Source organism: Toxorhynchites rutilus, chromosome 2, assembly GCF_029784135.1.
Source record: "Toxorhynchites rutilus septentrionalis strain SRP chromosome 2, ASM2978413v1, whole genome shotgun sequence".
In the NCBI taxonomy this organism is placed as follows: Eukaryota; Metazoa; Arthropoda; class Insecta; order Diptera; family Culicidae; genus Toxorhynchites; species Toxorhynchites rutilus.
In genome coordinates, this window is record NC_073745.1 from 50,133,158 (window position 1) to 50,151,570 (window position 18,413).

Below are 18,413 nucleotides of genomic sequence, written 5' to 3' on the forward strand. Positions count from 1 at the left end.
AAGGGAAGCTCATACCAGATTCTCGAGCGACCCGCCCTCAGTAGGCCCACTTGAATCGGAAACTCGTCTCCCGTGCTCTAATTGATCTTCGTCTAGTCATTCACTCGGAAGAGAGCACTTCTGCTGCGGCTCGTGCTGACAAGTGTCTCGTGCGAGAGAGATTGTTTAAAAGGATAGGAGACAGCTTTTTTAGGTCTGTAGTCTTTCGAAAAATAAATATTTGTTGAGCATGGCTCATTTCCATAAAAAGTGCTCAACGACATATGTTGATGATCGTGAGGAAACTCGGAGACACAATAACTGATTTAAAAAAAATGCTGGTTTTTTGGTTTTTTATGGTCCAACAAAACTGTCGGTTGGTTAAAAAATTAAATACAAATTTCTGGTGACATATATTTCACATATTGAAAAGCTCTTAATTGGTACATAAGTACAACTAATTAGGGGCCGCCAGTCTAAGGTTAATCGCCCACCTGTCTGACATCCGCCACACCTCGAGTAAGCTTCAACCTGCTCTGAGCTAGTGCCGGAAATGATCTTTTTTACCTCTTTGTCTGAGGTATTATATATATAGGGACAAATGAAAGCAAAAAAATCCAACCGACAAAAAAGAAGTAGACGTCTAGAGACTCAATACATTTGCGACGAAGAAAAAATTCTAATATCCGGTTTTTAGGGTTTCTTTTCGTCCAATTGAGAGACACCATAAATTATCGATTAAGCTTATATTTGCTTACCTAGTCCAGATTAATTAAATTATTAAACCCAAAAATCATGTCTACATCAGAAGGCAATACTAATCACACAAAACCAAACAACAATGGTCACAACAAAACGTAATAATAAATTACGTCATTACAGATTATCGAATGCCACGCCTCTTCCACCTACTTATCAATCGCCATATGGACGACTCAGGACAAGAAGCTAGACTACCAATCGTTTTGTGGCTCCACTGAGCCAACCCGCGAGCAACAGAAGGGTGGAAAGGATATTGCTTTTGGGTATATAAGTTATCTGTTAGAAGGAAAAGTCATTCATTCGCTATTCGTACTCCGAGCTGACATCAGCTAAAATTTTATCAATATAAAAGCCGATACTAAACCGTGAAAATGTGTTTCAAATGTGTATACGCATTCGTAGTGCTTTCTGTGACTCTGCTCGCCACTGTTAAAGGATACGTGATTCGCGAAGAAACAACCGATTTCAATCCACACCTGCGCACTCTTGGAAAGTACCAAGAACGTTTGCGCAGTCAAGGAATCTATCCTAAATTGGAGAAACGGACACCACAAAATGAGCTACTGCCAGACAACCCTTCCATCCTGGACGAGTTGGAGGTGCTGCAGCTGATTCCTGTGACAATCAAACAACTTCGCCACAACAAACTATCGGTCGAGGAACGCGAAGCGCTGGGGAAAATCTTCGGCAATATCTGGGAATTGATAGAGGAAGACATTCGTCGGGATAAACATGAGCCACGCAACGAAATTTTTTCAATGCTTCTAAACTCACGTGAAGTTCGTCTAGGAAAACAGGAGATTCGCCGGCAGCTCGACAACGACATCCAGGGAAATTCGATCCAGTTGGTGTTCAATCGCGGAAAAACCAAACCCATCCAGCTTTCCCATGACATCACAGTGGAACCATCGCAGCGAATACTGCACATGGCGGCGGCAGTCATCCAGAAAGCCTACCAGGATGGGGTCGATCGCAGCTCCAATTTGACGCGCTCCAAAAGATCTTCCTCCTCCAAATTGAACAATGCGAAAGTGGCAATCCGGTTGTCAGGAAAACGAGGCGTCTAACGAATTCCAGTGGGAGCTCCGCGATGTCGTCGGGGTAACAAAGCCGTACTGATGAGGTTAGTGAAAACACAGTGGCTTACGTAGCTTAGCAGACACTGTCTAGACATTGGCAGTGGTAGTACCTGGGGCAATACTACCTGAAATAGTGCATAGTTCAATTGGCTGTGGAGCCCGTCGGAGCTAAAGACTCGAATTCACTATTGTGTCCAAAAAAATTTGAACGTACATATCCGTAGGAACTTAGTATTAAATTATGACATAAGCTAAATTATTAATAGTTTACTGAATGTTCATTGATGTTACAACATGATAATCGTAATGTGTATTCTCTAGATGTGTGTTATTAAGTATTAAGATTGTGTATGTGAAAATTATCTTTTTTTATGTGTCAACAGAATTGTTGAGATACTTCCTGTAAATAAAATCGAAATATCATTCAGACAAACGAAGTTCGTCGATGTTTATTAATATATTCTGAAGATCAATATCTGAATGAATCCTGTCCGTAATTCTAATGTTCCCAGCTCATCCGAGTATCAAACATTTTATAAATGATTGAATTTCAGACATAAACTGTGTGTCAATGAATTTTCGGCACTAATAGTGAACATGGATTTGTAAGTAAGCTGTTTTAATATTTGTTGATTCTGTTATTCAAAGTAGTTTCCTCAACACACACAACATCTACTTTTTATGTTGATGTTATAGCAATTCAAAATTTCTAACTCATTTTATGAAATGGGGTCAAATGTTTCGTATTTTTTCCCAAAACACTAACTTCTACTATTTCTTCGCGAGTTGGTCAAGTTGGTTTGAGGGTCGCGGAGGACCCTCAAAATGACCCTAATTACATATCGAACGTGGTTTTTCATATCTATAAAATCATCCCCTGCTAAGACGAAATATATGGATAGTATGTCGACCTGAGCTAGTCCAATATTCCCAAGATGTTGCAATATTCCATCAAACATGGAAAAGGAATATCAAAATCAGTTCTACGAATTAAACACCAACTCGCGAAGAAAAAGAAGAAGTAAGTATTTTGGGAGAAAATAATGATGAAATTACAGATCGGACTTGATTGTATACAGACTCGATTATATAAGATTCAATTATACAGTGATAGATATTCGTTTAGCCGCACTTGAAAAAAAACTTGAAACACTTACAAAACAACTGGGAAGTTCTTTTTAGCGGGATACTTATTTGCTGTAGTGATAGTATATTTAAGTCACTTTCATTGAATGGACATGCGTCACAATCACACACACAAGGCGACATACGTTTAGCCAGGGGCATAAAAATCGAGTTTTCAGGGCATAAAAATCGAGTTTTCGCATAATCACCAAGCCTTTATCTGTGTTTTTTGAAAAAAAAATACTTGGGAATGTTCAATTTACAAGATAAATATTAGATGTGCAACGTAAGAAGTTGATCAGATTAGTGATTTACGTAGAATTTAAAGGAATGGCGAAAGGCATTCTATTGACGGAAGAGGGGCGGAAAATGATAAAGATATTCAGTGAACAAAAGTTTTCTAATCGCTCAATCGTAACAAAAATTGGTCTATCTGAGAAAGTGGTACGGAATATCTGTAAATAGTGCCACGTCTACTTGGATGATTTCAACGATTTTATCGGTTTCCACGACGATTGGCCTGCCAGTACGGGGTGTATCTTCGACAGCCACTACACCAGAACGAAATCGATCAAACCAACGCTGTGCTGTGCGGATCGTTACAATATCGGGTCCATAAACTACACGAATTTTTTCGGCCGCCTTCGTTGCAGTTTTACCTCGCAGGTAGTAAAAACGTAAAATATGGCGAGTTTCTTGCTTGGGGGACTCCATCTTTGACGCGCTATAACTTGAGACTGAAAAGGACAATCACAACACTGTCAAAATGACCCGATGCGATAAGTACAACACAAGATATGTTAAAGTGTAGCGATAGATTGACAATATACGACATTTCTTTTTCCCCAACCCAATATTTTCCGGCGAAAAAAGTTCAATTTGCTATTGGTACCATTTAAGTCAACGGAAGGTCGTGAGATCGAAGCGAAACTTTGGGGGCGGAAGTTTGACAGTGTGGGGAGCATTTTTCTATCACAGCAAGCTTCTCATTTGTTTCATTTTCATCCGAATGAACTCCGAAAAGTATCTTCAATTACTGGAGGACGTTTTGATTGGCCATATTGAGAATAACGCTACCGAGGATGCCGTTTTTTCAGCAGGATTATGCATAGATCCACGTTTCCAAGCAATCGAAGGCATGGTTTGCCGAGAAGGATATTCCGCTTCTTGAATGACCTGCTGGCAGTCGATTGCATTCCCATAGAGAACCTATGGAGAATCTTGGCCGAGATGGTCTATGCAAACGGATGACAAAATTTGACAACATTTCCAGTCTCAAGGCAGTAATTCAGGAATGTTGGGCTATAATCAATATGGCAACACTTTAAAAGCTGTCTGACTCGATGCCAAATCGATTTTTCAAAGTGATTCGAAATGGAGGTGAACATACCAAATATTAGCTACCGATTGAAGTCGAACTATGCCGCACAAATTTTCTTTTATTGAATTTTTAGTTTTTTGTTTGTTCAATTGAATTCGATGAAAATAAACAATAATCGTCTTTTATGAGAAAAACTGTACAAAGAATTGACTTATTTTTAAAAATATTGAGGAAAAATAGGGTGCGGCTAAACGAATGTCTACCACTGTATACAGTTTTGGACTCGATTATATACAGTTTGAATTTTTTTTTTTTACCTTTCAAATATTACTTATATCGAGCAAAAACGTAACCTTTTAACGTTAAAGTGAAATTTAAGTGGCTATTATATGTACAAGGGAGTAAAAATCATGATTTTTGAAAATTTTGCTTGAATTTTCACCAGGAATTGTTATATCGATATTGCAGCGAAATTAAGAAAGATAAAAGTTGGGCATCAAAAAACAAATTGTAGAGCGGTTAGAGAGCTTTAATTCAATTGGTAGAAACAGTCAAGTTTAATAAGAACTTTTAGGATAAAATTAGTGACAGCACATTAAAAATTAAGAACTTTTAAGTTTTCACTTCCGAAATGATATTTAAATCCACTAATTGAGATGTTCCCCTACTACATCTTGTACTAAATTTTCTCATCTTTCAAATGGAAGCAACAGAATCGTCTTCGTTGCTCACTTTTCTATGTAGAACCAGTTTGAGGCAACAGAGTCCAAAACAGAAAAAAAGTTCTATAATTCTATCATTGTAATAATTCGAACATATGCGTAGAAGGATTTTTTTTTTATCAAATATGATCGTCCATAACCATATGAGAGATTCTGGATGAAATTATTTTTTATTGGATGTATGGATATTGAAACGTTATTGGTGAAAGTTAATTGACTATTGACGCCTAACACCAATTTTTTTAAGCCTCGCTTAAATATCACTTTAAATAATTCCTGAATCAACTAGAACCTTTAAAAATCACGATTTTTAGTCTACTGCACAGTTCGTTAACAGGGCAGGAGAGTAATTCACTTATCGAATTCCACTTGCTAATTGGTCTGATATGTTAGACGTCAAATAAAACTATTTTTCTTGATGAATTGCCATAAAAATGAAATTTCTGCATATCCCGAGAACTAATCAAGCAAAGTGGTAAGATCTTAACTCGAGGAATGAATCGTCCGATTTGAGATGACATCATTTTATTATATTTTCTGTATCAAATATGCATTCCATGTAAGGGAGAAACATGTTATTTGCAAGTGATTGAAGAATCTTGAGCGAGAATTGTGTCTTAAAATAATGAAATTAATAACCTGATGTCACAATCACAATCAAATGTTCATGAAATTTGTCATGTGATTTTTGGTGAGATTAATATTAATATTCACTGAATAAACAAATTTACAAAAAAAAAAATCTACTGTCAATAAAAGGAAAGATCAAAAAAAAGATCGATTCTCGCGATTTTTCGGAATACAGAGAATCGATCCAAAAAAAATCCGAAATCGGAGAGGAAAAGATCAATCTTTTAAATATCGATCCTTGATCACCCAATCCCAATTCGAATGTTCGTCACATATTTTGACAGCACATGAATATGACATCTGTTATTGAAACAAATCTGATTTAAGTAGTCGAATCGAATCGAGAAGATAAACAGGACAAGTTGGTCAAAACACCATCCCGGTAACCGTAGGGTTATTTGTGGTGATTTGGACCATCCCTCGACGGCTCAACTTGGTTGTTTATAATGTTTTCTCCTTTTATTGTTGAACCGCATGTACCTAACATAAAAAAAACTTTGGTAAAATTCAATAGGTGAGGAGCATTTGATTGTAAATAAAATGTAAGTTTTTCGATCGCGGTTTAAAGTTTTTTTCCGCTGATTAAACAAACTTTTCGGGTATTGTGCAGTTAAATTCTATTCGCCTACAGAAGATGAACAATTTGTTGTACAGAACAAAAAAAGCTTTAATAGTTCGAGGTTACGCAATGTTGCTTTGGTTTTGGAGCTTGGAACGAAAATCATTTTGTTAAATTCTGATTATAATCTTGAATTCAATTATCTACATAGGCTGAAGGCTATTACCAAACTGCAATTTTCACTATATTTTTTATAAGAAAGTATCTACAATCATTGCCCTTTTTTCAGAATAACGAAACACATCTGTCTATTCAAAATAGGATGTTCGGAGAAGTTTGTTTTGCAAAATAAATCAACTTTTTGGAAGAACAAAAAAAACTTCAATGATAGAATTTTACTGCTAGTGTTGCATGGACAATCTCAGGAGAATGTAGATATTCATTTTTAAAAGGATTGAAGTAGGCGTTGGATAGCTAACAAGTCCACATTATATCAGTGTACGAAAAAAATTGATTTCCCGTTATATACTCATACAAAAATCGCGTGTTATCATCCTGGGGAAGCCAAAACCCATCAAAAGCCAGGAGACACAAAATGCAACCTCCAGGACGTCGCAAAATATCGGCCGGAAGAATAAAGATACTCAGTGTGTCAATCTAATCTCACTTTCTGATGATATGTTGGCTAACATCGTTGATGATAATTTGCTTCACCAACAATACAACCTGCGACGCAACCACCCGACAGAATCTAAGGCGCCTCGCACACCGGAGCAATAAGCAACTAGCAACTATCAACATGCAATAAGCAATATTATCGCCAATGGATTTTTCCATTTAATCTTTGTTGATCTCGCATACCGACGCAATACGATATCGCTGTCGCCTTTACAGAGCAACACATGTCGCTAGCAACACGGCGTGTCGGTTGAAGAGCAACTTATCGCCCATATTTTGACAAGTTTCGTACATTAAGCCGATTGTTTGCATAATGTCGGGGGTTTTTATTGCTCTGGTATGCGAAGAACAACAAAATATGTTTCCTGTTGCATATTGCGTATTGCAGTTTGCTAGTTGTTTATTGCTCCGGTGTGCGAGCCGCCTAAGTTTAGACATCAACAAAATAATTCGTCGACGACAACGCAGCCTCCTGCTACAATCTATCCGAAACATCTACGGCAATGTTAAACGTCCCGACTAAAAATAGTTTTGATTTGTTAAACGACATGGATGAAGCTGATACTGAAAATCTACACACACAAACGCAATCAACTTCTAAAGTAAAGGCGCGTCCACATTATGCCGAATGATGCCGATCGGCCTGTACCAGGCGGTTATGTAATGTGGACGCAACATCGGGTGCACGAAGCCGAAGCCCCATCGGATGTACGAATACGTCACGAACAAACGAAGCACCATGTCGTCAATGCTAATTTACTTCGTTTTGTTTTGGTTCGACTTTCTCGAACCGGACCCACTTGTTTCGGGTTGGGTTCGGTTTGTTTCGAGTTGGTTTTCGGCACGTCGGCAAGCCCGGGCGGTACGTCCACATTTGATCGGTTTTACCGGGCGGCCAAGGCCACTCGGCGTAATGTGGACGCGTCTTAAGAGTTCCACCAATTCATATCATTGGCCTTCCGATGAAAGACATCTTCCAGAAGCTAAGCGAGGCGGGTATCCCTTCGGATGAAAGCTGCCCCTACGTGTTGAAGCACACGAAAAAATCTGCACAATTTCTGACGAAATCGGAGAATGTTTTCGCAAAAGCAGTTTCCACCCTGAAAGCTGCTAACGTGCAATATTATACCCATGATACTTCGGGAAATGTCTGTACAAAATTTGTGTTATCTGGACTATCAAATACTGCGATTCCTGACCTGAAAGTCGAACTTGAAGTCAAGTTCACATTCACATTCACCCTCGAGACTTCAAGGTGCTATCTACTTCGAAATTTACGCTGGACCAGCAAACTCTCCATCTTCTCTACTTTGCCCGAGGAAACACAAAGCTACAGGAGCAAAAGAGAACAGAAGCCTTATTCAACGTTGCCGTGATGTGGAGGTTTTTTGTCAGAAGACCCGATGATGTAGCGCAATGCCACCGTTGTCAAGCTTTTGGTCACGGTTCGAGTAATTGCAATATTCCTCCTAAGTGTGTGAAATGTGGCGGCAAGCATCTAACCAATATATGCCCATTGCCGAAAAAAAGCACAATTGAGCGACGATAACAGCAATAAATCACAAATCAAATTTGCAAATTGCGGTGCTAATCATACGGCCAGCTTCCGAAATTGTCCTGCTAGAAAAACTGATTTTCGTTGCTGGGGATTTAAATGCTCGCCATCGTCAGTGGAATTGCTTAAGAGCAAATAAAGCCGGACACATCTTGGCAAGTAGAGCTTCTTCATCAAACTTCCACGTCCTCGACAAGCATACGTATTACCCTCCTGGCAGTCCCTCTAGATTTGGTACTGGCAGCAACTCTAGATTTGGTACTTTCCAACAATATCGTGAACATGTCATCTCTGGAAGTCATCAACGAGCTGTCGTCCGATCACCTACCTGTGAAGTTCTACGTTGAAGTAGCAGCGCCGTTTGTTTTGGATACACCGAAAGTTTTCTGTTACAAACGTGCAAATTGGCAACAGTTCAAATCTGTCTTGAGTGATAAAATCAACCTGTTGTCTCCTCTGTTAACGTCTATCCTCAATTCCAATGATATCGATAGATGTGTGGAGTTTTTTTTCAACTTCGCTCACTGAGGCCGAATCTATTGCAGTCCCTGACGTAACTGTGAGGCCTTATGAAAAAGTTAAATTAACGGCATCGACTCGTCATCTGATTCGACTACAAAATCAACGTCGTCGTCAATGGTTTCGAACACGAGATCCGTTCCTTTCTGAATTAGTGCAATCTTCAAATGTCCGCATCCGTGAAGAATGCACTTCTGCCAGAAACAAAAAGTTTGCTAACTCTATACGTAACCTTGAGAACGGTGCGAAAGATGTTTGGAAGATAAGTAAAGCATTACGCAAAAGCACTAAGTACAGCCCCCCTCTACGGAATGGTGATGCATTGATAGCCGCTCCGGTTGAAAAAGCAAATCTTCTCGCAGAGAGTTTCTCCGCCGCTCATGGTATCACTCTACCTAGTAACCCAACCACAATAGAGGCAGTAGAAGAATCAGCACAGCAAATGTCTGTCCTACTGTCCTAGTCTTTGAAGATGTCCCATTGATTCGACCCAAAGAGCTGAAGGGAATCATCAAAACTTTACAACCCCAAAAAGCTCATGGAAAGGACAAAATTCGCAACGTTATACTGAAGAACCTTCCACGGAAAGGATTCATAGTTTTGAACAAAATCATCAATGCTTGTTTGCAACTCTCGAACTTTCTAAGTGAATGGAAACATGCAATCGTTACTGCAATTCCTAAGTCGGGTAAGGACACACTTCTCACTAACTATCGGCCCATTAGCCTTCTACCCACAATGAGCAAAATTCTGGAACGTATTGTCCTCGCTCGAGTACAGGGTCATCTGAAGAACCATGCCATCATACCAGCGGAACAGTTTGGATTTAAACGCGGTCACTCCACGAATCATCAGCTGGTAAGGCTAACCAACCACGTTAAGATTCAATTCCGCGAAGGAAAATCTGCTGGAATGATACTTTTGGATGTCGAGAAAGCCTATGATTACGTCTGGCAGGATGCAATTCTTCATAAGATGAAAGCGGCTGATTTCCCTCCGTACATTCTCAAGCTTCTACAATTTTTCTTGAAAGAACGACGCTTCCAAGTCATTGTCAACGGAAAACTTTCAGCCTGCCAGTCAATTCCGTTTGGAGTACCTCAAGGATGTGTTGTATAATATTTTCACTGCGGATGTAGTAATGGTGGATGGTGTCAGCTACTACTTTTTTGCTGACGATACGGGCTTCATTGTTGCTGACAAAAAACCGGAAAAGGTCATCGATGAATTGCAGATAGCACAAAATGCACTAGAAGACTTCCAAAAACGCTGGAGAATAAAGGTAAATCCTGCGAAAATGCAAGCTATTTTCTTCACTCGACGAAGTAGCCAGCTACACTTGCCGCAATCATAAGTGACTGTACTCGGACAGCCTGTACAGTGGACTGACCAAGTGAAGTATCTTGGTTTTATGCTGGATAAAAAAGTAAAATTTGACAAACACATTGTTACCTCTTTGCAAAAATGCGATAAGCTGACTAAGATGCTTTACCCTTTAGTCTGCCGACGTTCGAGACTAACCACAACAAACAAAAGGCTTCTGTACAAACTTGTATTTCGACCTACCCTAACGTATGAATTTCCAGCTTGGCACAGCTACGCGCTAACCCATAGGAAAAAACTCCAAATTAGACAAAACAAACTATTAAAAATGATGCTGGATCTGGAATTTAACCACCCAACAGAAGACCTCCACGAAATTGCCAACACTGAACCAATTGACGAATGGACATTTAGATTCCTAGAAAAGTTTTGGATAGGATGCTCGATGTCGGAAAATATCCTCATCACAAACATAGTGCCATCATAGCTATAAAATATTTTTATCAACTCTTACTATCATCGATCTTGAAATAAGCACATCAGGTTTTTTTTTAACTTTTCCTGTCCCTATTAAAACAAAACAAGTTATTATTGTCTCAAATGATAGAACATAGCTAATTCACAGCTGCAAGGATCACCAAATCTTCTGTCTAGCAAATAAGAGAACAACCTGTAAATGTTAAGAGCGGAACAATAAATATGAAATTGAAAAAAAAAAATTTTTTAGAAATTTAATGAATGACCATATTTAGCGAAATTTTAACTTTGTAAGGAAGGTAATACAAAAAATCTATTTTATACAAAATTCTATTTCAAAAACTACAGGGTGGGCCATTTAAAGTGGAAGGATTTGTTTTTGCAAGGAGATTTGTTCTAGCTACTTTTTGATTATGATATCTCGTAAATGACCGCCTCTGGCCTTGACCGCAAAATGTGCCCTTTTTTCTGCATTTTCCATCACTTTGCCCAATGTTTCGGCCGATATGGTAGCAATTTCTTGTGGGATATTGTCTTTCAGCGCAGCCAGGGTCCTTGGTTTACCAGTGTATACCTTGGATTTTAAATATCCCCATAAAAAAAAAGTCAGGAGGCGTCAAATCAGGTGATCTCGGTGGCCAGTCATAATCGCCGTTTTTCGATATTAATATTCCGGGGAACATTTCGCGCAATAATTTGGTCGTGGCAGCCGCTGTATGGCATGTAGCGCCGTCCTGTTGGAACCAGTAATTGTCCAATTCATTTTCACGAACAAATGGTAATAAAAAATCGGTTATCATTGTCCGATAACGCTCCCCATTCACGGTTACCGTTGCTCCATTTTCGTTTTCAAAGAAGTACGGGCCGATGACTTTATCGGCATAAATGCCACACCACACAGTAACTTTTTGGTCGTAAAGAGGTTGCGTTTCGATGAATTGAGGGTTTTCAGTAGCATAAAACCGACAATTTTGTTTATTCACTCCTCCATTCAAGTTGAAATGCGCCTCATCAGACATTATGATTTTTTTGCCAAAAGCCACAATTGAGAAGTTATTTTGAATGTACAGCTGAATAATTTCAGCGCGTTGTTTAGGTGTGTATTGTTCCATGGTTAAAATTGTACTGAAATGACGCTTCCAACGCGGTATGACATTTGTTAATCTGACATCTCTGTCAAAAGTTATGGGGTTGCCAGATGCTTCCACTTTAAATGGCCCACCCTGTATATAAAGATTATTATCTTATGGCCGTTTCCGTTTCCGAGATATATCTATTAGGGTGGCCTCGAAAGTGGTCATGTCAAATTTCAAAAGCCGACTTTGTACATTATGTTTATTGGGACAAAAACGTGTGCAAAATTCAGCTCAATTGGACATGATTTAGGGGAGCCTCAAAGCGCTTAAAGCTTTGATTTTTTGACCCTCGAAAATCTCCCAAGGGAGGGGTGGGAGGTGTTAGTTTGGTACATGAAATCAGGGGTTTCAAAACAAAATTTTTGATACCACATGTCTTCAAATAGCGTTTTCAAAACAATGTTATTTTTTGTATTTTAGTGAATTAAATTTGAAATCATGAGGTTTTGATTAAAAAACATCTAAAAAACATCATTAACTTTCAGTAGGGTTAAGATATTGACATATTCTGCGTCGCTAAATATTTTTCTTGATATGCTCTAAAATTGGTTCCAAGGTGATTTTTGTAGGAGTTTAAATATAAAAGTAAGAGCAAAAAAATCCCTTTTAAATGGTTACCCTAACGCTACTTAGTTTTGTAGAATGAAAAATACTCTTTCAAATAAAGGGTGTGTCACATCAAATTGCATCACGGAAAAACGCTGTAGAAATTTAATTTTTAGGAATTATATCTTCAGATTTCGCTCATAAACAGATAAGAGTGTATAGATCACGTTGGCCATGCTTCACTGTCAATTTTTCGTAAATTTGGAAAAATGTCGTCGAACGAAAAAGAGCGTCGTGAATTAATCCTGTGCACTCATTTCGAGAATCCGGAGTTGTCACATCGGGACATCGGTAAGATGCTGGGAATCGTCCAATCCACGGTCAGCAGAGTACTAAAACGATACTTCGAGAACCTAACCATCGACCGGAAGGTGAAGAACGGCAAAAATGGATGCTCCGTCAGTGAAAAAGATCACAAGCGCGTAGTTAAGCAGTTTAGACGTGATCCGAGAAGTTCGGTCCGGGATGTCGCCAATAAGCTGAATTTGTCGAGTTCATTCGTCCAGCGGACCAAGCAGCGGGAGGGCCTGCGTACATACAAGGTTCAGAAGGCTCCTAACCGCGACGAAAGGCAAAACATGGTGGGGAAGACGCGAGCCCGGAAGCTGTACACCGAAATACTGACGAAGCCGCATTGCCTGGTAATGGACGACGAAATCTACGTCAAAGCGGACTTTCGTCAGCTGCCGGGCCTGTTGTTCTTCTCCGCAGAGGACAAATTCAGCGTTCCGGAGGAGATTCGCAAGCAGAAACTATCCAAGTTTGCCAAAAAGTACATGGTGTGGCAAGCGATCTGCTCTTGCGGAAAGCGGAGCGCCCCCTTCGTGATGACCGGCACGGTAAACGGGCAGGTTTACCTTAAGGAGTGCCTACAGAAGCGCTTACTACCACTATTGAAGCAGCACGAGGGCCCGACCATCTTCTGGTCGGATCTCGCTTCGTGCCACTATTCAAAGGACGTGTTGGAGTGGTACGAAGCCAACGGGGTCACCTTCGTGCCAAAGGAAATGAACCCGCCCAACGCGCCGGAGCTTCGCCCAATAGAGAAATATTGGGCGATTATGAAGCAGGCCCTCCGGAAGAACCCAAAAGTTGTCAAATCGGAGGCGGACTTCAAGAGAAAATGGATTTCTATTAAAAAAAAAACTACAACCTGACGTTGTACAGAACCTTATGGACGGGGTAAAGAGGAAGGTGCGAGCATACGGGCTTGGGCACGAAGTATGAATAAAAAGAAAATGCAAAAAGTTGTTTAATAGTTTTTTTTTACTGTCTAAAATTTTCAAAAGGATCGGTCTACTGGGCGAATTTCTACAGCGTTTTTTCCGTGATGCAATTTGATGTGACACACCCTTTATAAATGTCGTCAATAAACATGGTTTATATTTGCCCCAGAAAGAATTACAAACAAATAAAGCGAGTGTTTTTTTTTTTTGGAAGAAATATCAATAACTTTCAGTAGAGTTGAGATGTTGACAAGTTCGGCATCGCAAAATGTTTGTATTAAAGGGTGTGTCACATCAAATTGCATCACGGAAAAAACGCTGTAGAAATTTAATTTTTAGGAATTATATCTTCTGCTTTCGCTTATAATCAGATAAGAGTGTATAGATCACGTTGGCCATGCTTCATTGTCAATTTTTCGTAAATTGGGAAAAATGTCATCGAACGAAAAAGAGCGTCGTGAATTAATCCTGTGCACTCATTTCATGAATCCGGAGTTGTCACATCGGGACATCGGTAAGATGCTGGGAATCGTCCAATCCACGGTCAGCAGAGTACTAAAACGATACTTCGAAAACCTAACCATCGACCGGAAGGTGAAGAACGGCAAAAATGGATGCTCCGTCAGTGAAAAAGATCACAAGCGCGTAGTTAAGCAGTTTAGACGTGATCCGAGAAGTTCGGTCCGGGATGTCGCCAATAAGCTGAATTTGTCAAGTTCATTCGTCCAGCGGACCAAGCAGCGGGAGGGCCTGCGTACATACAAGGTTCAGAAGGCTCCTAACCGCGACAAAAGGCAAAACATGATGGGGAAGACGCGAGCCCGGAAGCCGTACACCGAAATGCTGACGAAGCCGCATTACCTGGTAATGGACGACGAAACCTACGTCAAAGCGGACTTTCGTCAGCAGCCGGGCCTGTTGTTCTTCTCCGCAAAGAACAAATTCAGCGTTCCGGAGGAGATTCGCAAGCAGAAACTATCCAAGTTAGCCAAAAAGTACATGGTGTGGCAAGCGATCTGCTCTTGCGGAAAGCGGAGCGCCCCCTTCGTGATGACCGGCACGGTAAACGGGCAGGTTTACCTTAAGGAGTGCCTACAGAAGCGCTTACTACCACTATTGAAGCAGCACGAGGGCCCGACCATCTTCTGGCCGGATCTCGCTTCGTGTCACTATTCAAAGGACGTGTTGGAGTGGTACGAAGCCAACGGGGTCACCTTCGTGCCAAAGGAAATGAACCCGGCCAACGCGCCGGAGCTTCGCCCAAAAGAGAAATATTGGGCGATTATGAAGCAGGCCCTCCGGAAGAACCCAAAAGTTGTCAAATCGGAGGCGGACTTCAAGAAAAAATGGATTTCTGTTCAAAAAAAACTACAACCTGACGTTGTACAGAACCTTATGGACGGGGTAAAGAGGAAGGTGCGAGCATACGGGCTTGGGCTCGAAGTATGAATAAAAAGAAAATGCCAAAAGTTGTTTAATAGCTTTTATTTTACTGTCTAAAATTTTCAAAAGGATCGGTCTACTGGGCGAATTTCTACAGCGTTTTTTCCGTGATGCAATTTGATGTGACACACCCTTTAGTAAGCTCTAGTAAGCTCTTTCGAAGACAGTTTGCATACATAATTTAAAATATAAAATATAGAGCAAAAAACAGTTTTTTTCATGTTGACATTAACGCAACTTAGAAAAAAAGCTCTATATCGGTTATTTCGAGACATAGAATAAAAACACTTTGTTCTATACAGTTGTCTTAAATAAATGGTAGGGATAGTGGGGGCAAATTGGTCATGGGAGGCAAAGTGGTCACCTGCTTGTTTGGTAGTATAACTATTGACTATAGCTGCCGTATTAATCACAAATTAAATTCTTCAAACATAATCACCTTATGTTTGAAGAATTTAATGACTTTTGAGTCACCCTGTACTTCAGTAGAGCTGTCGCATGTCAAAATACAAAACAAAAACAGAAATTACTCTCTCGATAGCCATTCGGCCGTAGTTCTGTGAGCATGGTATCTAAGGAATTTCTCGTGAAATTTAGTTTACTCAATCTGATATGTTGGACAAATCATCAGTCGTCCATGTTCACATATTTTATAAGAGGTGAATACAAATTTTGTTCAATCTCAGCGATTAATTAGCATACAAATTATTTTCATGTTTGGGGGCAAAGTGGTCATAGGTGAATAACAACTTACAATGTTCTGTTTACTAAAGCTGATATACCTCATCACATTCTGCTCTCGAAGAAGATCCTCTTGTAGCTTTGACCCTGGATAAATATGCCACTCCAACTAAACCAAGCCTCATTATGCGGAACGTTATATATTTCTTACTACGTTTTTATATGCAAGAGAAAATTAAAATTGAGACTCTAGGTGAATAGGCCAAGCTTATTTCATGCATGTACCTATTATAACAAATATGATTTGAACAAATTTGGACGAAAAAACGCATAAATCTATCCCATTTAGCTTGATATGGGCGGGTGACCACTTTGCCCCCACTAGGTGACCACTTTACCTCCAAGCGAAAAAAAAATTCGATTTTTCACCTTTTTTCTAATGATGAAAAGTGTACTATTTTGATTTTTTATAGTGAAAGCCGTATGCTTTTTTGAAGAACAATGAGTTGAACTATAATATTCTTCGAGAAACTGAAATTAAATCGGTATGTGGGCGCTGGAAATGGGCATATTCCTTAGGGTGACCACTATGCCCCCACTTCCCCTACTACAACATTGTCGAACTATGTTTACCTCTATCTATCTATCTTATAAAGATAAGATTATTTTTTATTTCATGGACAAGTTTGGTCACACCATTTTTGATAACATTAAAATGAGCACTCTATCATATGTAACAAATTTGACAGACAGTTTTTGTCTAGAGAATAACTATCGAGCTTTAGATGCTAATTTCCACATAAATGCACCTTCTGGACCATTGTGCAATGTGATAGAGATTAATTTGTCCCATTGAACGGATATCACCACCAGATGTCGACATTGTACATTCGTCATCGCGGTTGGCTCTTTTCATACTCCTTGAATGACTCATACGCTCTCCGCTCTTCGCCGGTAGGTGTCTCTAGCACATACACTTGTATACAAGTACAAACCGTCATCCGTTACACGGTGGATCACATAACCGAAAAATATTGGAATAATTATATTCGTCTCGATAATTAAAGGTTATCCAATGTTTATATCTACTATATAATCGATTTTTATAATAATCTTATTTCTCACTTTCATGCATTTGTTCCCATATTGATCAAATTTTTTTGAAACATTGTTTGTGAAATTAAATTTGAATCTCCTATCGACAACGATCTAATAAAGCGTAGTTAAACCTTAGATCTTTTAAAAATAGAACAGATTCAAATATGCAATTTTGTTCATGCATATTTTTTTTGTTGTTTGGAACTTAGAAATGGGGATATAAAGACGAATTCAGAATTATGGTAAACTATCTTTTTATAGGATTTATTATAGATTTTATCGAGTATTTATGAATGTAACAGATCACTATCATGTTCTAAGTAGACACTTTAAGATATTGGGTTCGATTCTCAATCTATCAACGATCTTCCCAGGATGAGAAAACTTTGGGCCTGAAGTTGGGATTATGATAATGTCGATACGGATAGGACCATTTTTTGACTATTTATAATATTCAGAGTCAGTTCGTTTTGATTTTTGTTTTATGATAATGATATCTTAATTTGGTTAAACACAAATATTATCTATTAGATAAATCAGCCTGCTCAAACCTTTGTAGGGGTATGAGGTAGGTCACCATCATCATCATTCATTCGCCGTTTTAACGTAGTATTACTTGCGTCATTTTTATTAGTACTCAGTTGAGATTTCTATGCCAAATAACACGCCTTGAATGCATTCTGAGTGGCAAAACTCTAGAATACGCGTGGCCACAGTGCAAGTCGGTGGAAATTTCTTTGACGAAAAATTCCCCCGACCAGAACGGGAACCCGAACCCGCAAAAATTAAATTTTATATATATATCTTACAGTTTTTGAATTATTGAGATTTCAATTATACAAGTTTGTTCAAATGATCAATGTCTTTACACCCACAATGTTTCAATGCAATCTGAGATGATGCTGTCAATGGCCAGTCCAATGACGTGGAATTCGTCGTAAGGAGGATTAAGATTTGTTGATTTAGTTCCGTTATCATCGTATCATGGAAGCGCGTCCAGCTAGATCTGACCAAAGTGCCACTGGATCATCATGGGACTTGATGAAAAGGAATTTGTTGTTTGAGACATTCCGTTTTGTGATTTCAAAACTATTAAGTTATTGAAAACACACTCGGAATTTATAATCTTCTTATGAATCAATAGCTATTATCATCTCAACTAAAGAAGATCAAACAATTGTAAAAACGTTCCAATGTTGACAACTGGAGAAGCTGCAAGCCATAGCCATAGCTAAAACTTCGAATTAGGAAAAAATCGAAAACATTTTAGCCGTAACAGAGCCGAATTTTATTCGTGTACATGTCACATGTTTATCATATCTATCAATAGCACATTACAGAGTGGCCATTTTTCGGCGTAAGAGTATTCCTTCTGTTCTTCCATTATCCAGTTAGACCGGACAGCGGAGACAGTTGATATGATCATTGTTGTGTTATTAATAGAACAGCAGCCCGATGTTTCTTGCAGAGCAAAGCAGTTGTATGGATGAAACG

General features: G+C 39.2%; 1 protein-coding gene across 1 annotated transcript in view; it reads right to left on the minus strand.

Moving 5' to 3' along the window:
* LOC129769036 (uncharacterized) overlaps positions 1–18,413 on the minus strand; it is a 148,129-nt gene that overhangs the window by 84,950 nt on the left and 44,766 nt on the right. The window lies entirely within an intron of this gene.